Raw genomic sequence first — 3,336 nt, 5'->3', positions numbered from 1 at the left:
GAGCTCCTTTATTAGGGTGAAATATTACTTTGGGCTAGATGGCAATTTATTCAAATATAATTCACCTTCTAGAGTAAATGAAAATGAAACTGAAGTTCATTTTACCCACTCACAAGCATTTTGTACCTGGTGATCATTCTTCTCACACCGTTCTTGAAGCTAATCCAGAAGGTTTTTTTTTTAATCCCCTAAGCAAGATAAATGCTGGCCTCTTCACATATACGTTATGTTAATTTTATGTCAATTTCATTGCTAAACGAACAGATTACCTGTGGCCTTAGATACAGTACTCGTGCCCAAAAGCTACAACGTTCATTACACCCACTCATCTGAAAAAAATGGTACAAAAACAGGGAATGAGTCAAATATGGTAAGTGACATTTAGCGGTACAAAATATTGGTTACCAGACTTTTAAAGCAACTTACCTGAAGAATTTCCTTTAGATTATGCACAGTTGGTGGCTGGTACAAATTAGAAATCCTCTCTTCCTCATCCACTTCCATGTGTATTTCACCAGACTGAACTGTCAGAACATAACAGAAGCTGGGAGGAGGAAGATCAGTTGTCATCTATTAAAAAGGAAAGAAAAGAAATGTGACCTTAAAAAAGGCACTTCGATTTGGCCAGTTAGTATTATTTTATAATAATGCCCTAAGTGAACCACACAATTTTCATATTAAGAGCGACGGGAAAACAAAATAATGACTGTCTGAAGTAGAAGCTGAGATAACAAAACAATATTCACAAATTCCAAGTAAAATCAGCCTGTGTGTATCACTCTTTCCATAATCTGACATCGATCCTCATCACAAAAACATCTTGTGATTTGGCATGCTTGGCAAACACTGCAACTGTTTTCAAGGTGACAGTGGCTGTTTTGTATTTTTTTAGTATGTGGTAGGGGTGCCCTGATTATTTATTTCTCATCATCCATAACTTTTCTGAGATTTGGGGACTTCTGCATGTGGGTGGGTTTTTGTGATAGTAAACAGCTGAAGAACTTTAAAAGCTGCTAAATTAAATCCAGGACAACACAAGGAGATAATGAAGAACAGGAACTCAGCAACTACAAGAACTGCTCTTTTTGTGTTATGCCGAATTTTTCTTCTCCCCTTAAAAAGTATTGTGACGTAACAACTTTATCTCCATTTAAAGAATGAGAAAGGCTTCTGAGAAATAAAAGATGCTACACTGCAGTAATTTTTATTTAGGACTCGGTAAATATTCTTATAACATTGTTAGTCGTTAATAAAGCATTTCATTTAATACAATAAATACAAATCTGCTAAAGACAGCTGTATATCCATCAAAAATAAGCTGCCTATAGCAAAAAAATAAATAAATAAATAAAAATCAGATCATTATTTGCCTCTGACAGCACTAAAAAAGTGTACATACAGCTCCAAAGAAATCTGTGCCACAGATCTCTTTGCAGAAACTTTATCAAATAATTGGCAATATGATTTAGGCACTGTTGCTTAAATGTGCTTTCAAAAACTGTGTAAAATTATACTTCCTGTACAAGGTAAAATGTATCTCAGTGAAAAAAACTGCAGTGAAAAAAACTGCACTCTACCAAAAATTTGCAGAAGTAGAATACATCTTGATACCCTGTAGAATGGATTGGTATTTAAACCCATGGCAGAAATGTAAACTGCATGATTATCGAAAGTTTTCTTCATTTCTAAGTTGTCAATAAAATAGAGAAAAAGAAGAACAAATGAAAATAACAGTGCTGAAGAATATTTCAAACTTTTGCTCCATCTGTGTAAATTTTCATTCTGTTGTCCACAGTATTTTAACATACAAAACAATCCTCTCCTCTGAGACTTCTGAAAAGTGTGGATGAAAGGGAGAATCAAAGCAAGAATGGTAGTTTCATTCATTTCCAGTCTTGGTTTTATAACCAAGTTCTGAACTTTTTATTATTCAAAATAAATCCCTGTACAATCCCAATAACTCTGTAGATCGCAGCAAAAAGAATCTCAGAGTTCAGAAATAGCTAGGAATAACTAGGAATATCTTCTTGAGAAATCCTCTGTTTTAAAAACTTGTTTATTTCCAGATTTTTCTTCCTAGACTATAAAATAAATTTTTAATACCATAAACTTCCTCCCCTAAGAACAGCTATAGAGGAACACCAATACAGCACAAGCACTCGGTTATCAAGACTCTCAAATGACCTTTTCATTTCAGATGCCACTCGATTTGACAGAACTCCTTTTCAAATACAAAAGCTAATTAAATGAAAATTAAAGATGCAATTTTGGATTGGAAAATGCACAGTAATGTACTTCAAATCTATTTTAATACTTCACGTTGGGAATTTTCACCACTTCCCAAAATGACAGAAACTTTCATTACTTGTAGTAGGCAATTTTTGTTTTTATGTTTTGACTGCCTTCACAACAAGATGGACAACTGTCAGCCAGAATCATCCTGACTGAAAAGAGACTCGATTCCATCAGTTGGACTGTCTTCATGGGGACTAATCTTCAGAAAAGTGTTTTCAAATATAAGGCTGAAAAGTTCTTCAAAAGAATGTATCATTTATGTATGTAGATTTATCAAATAGTGTGGAGTCAGCTAGTATCTTTTCCTCCTGTGAGGAGAGGAAATTAATAATTTGGCTGGATACTCTATCATTTTAGTTCTAGGTGGTTAATAAAAGACTAATTGCATCATTTTGGAAAGAAGCTGCTGATCCAGAGAGCCTCAGGTTGGCCTAAGATAGATGGTAGAACCAACAAAACAAACTTCAGTAGATAAAGAGAGAATCTGATTCCCCAGACATGTTACACTACTAAGAAAATCAGTAATTATAGTGAAAAAGTACATTTCCATAATAACAAGACTTACCATTTCAGGGTCTTGACTTTGTCCAGGAACTTTTACAGGCACTACTGGAGGCCACAAACTGTCTATCAGGCTAAAAAGTCCTAACGCCCTTCAAAAAAGACCAATAAAATTAGCTTTAAAGTAGTTTCCATTGTTAGATGCTGTACTAAAAAGATTCATTAAGAAATACAATTTAAACCATTGCATGATTATGAAAACAATTTTAAATCATATTTGTTTTCTACAAGCTGGTTTTGATTTGGTCTAATTAAATCTGCATCATTTCTGCTGCATGGTGGAGAGGGAGGGAAGGGATACATCACATACAGTGACTAGCAAGTCATATTTAATTCTTTGCCATGAACAGCCTGTGACATGGTAGAATCCAGGGGCAGTGGGGTATGTGCTAGTTCGGGAAGGACACAGACACTAGTAAAACTTTTAAAAAATAGCTTTTAACTATTTAGCTGGTAGCTTGAACAAAATGTTTTGCTTCT

The 3,336-nt window shown here is 34.5% G+C and overlaps 1 long non-coding RNA gene across 1 annotated transcript; it reads right to left on the bottom strand.

Annotated features, from left to right (window-relative positions):
- Window positions 1–224: 224 nt before the first annotated feature.
- On the bottom strand, window positions 225–2,979 carry LOC104910318. The gene is made up of 3 exons (XR_004159252.1): window positions 2,861–2,979; window positions 427–570; window positions 225–329 (listed from the first exon to the last, which is right to left on the bottom strand). It is a non-coding gene; the product is annotated as an uncharacterized LOC104910318 (long non-coding RNA).
- Window positions 2,980–3,336: the final 357 nt, after the last annotated feature.

This window comes from Meleagris gallopavo, chromosome 3, assembly GCF_000146605.3.
Source record: "Meleagris gallopavo isolate NT-WF06-2002-E0010 breed Aviagen turkey brand Nicholas breeding stock chromosome 3, Turkey_5.1, whole genome shotgun sequence".
Lineage (NCBI taxonomy): Eukaryota > Metazoa > Chordata > Aves > Galliformes > Phasianidae > Meleagris > Meleagris gallopavo.
This window is presented reverse-complemented; position numbering and strand designations above follow the sequence as displayed.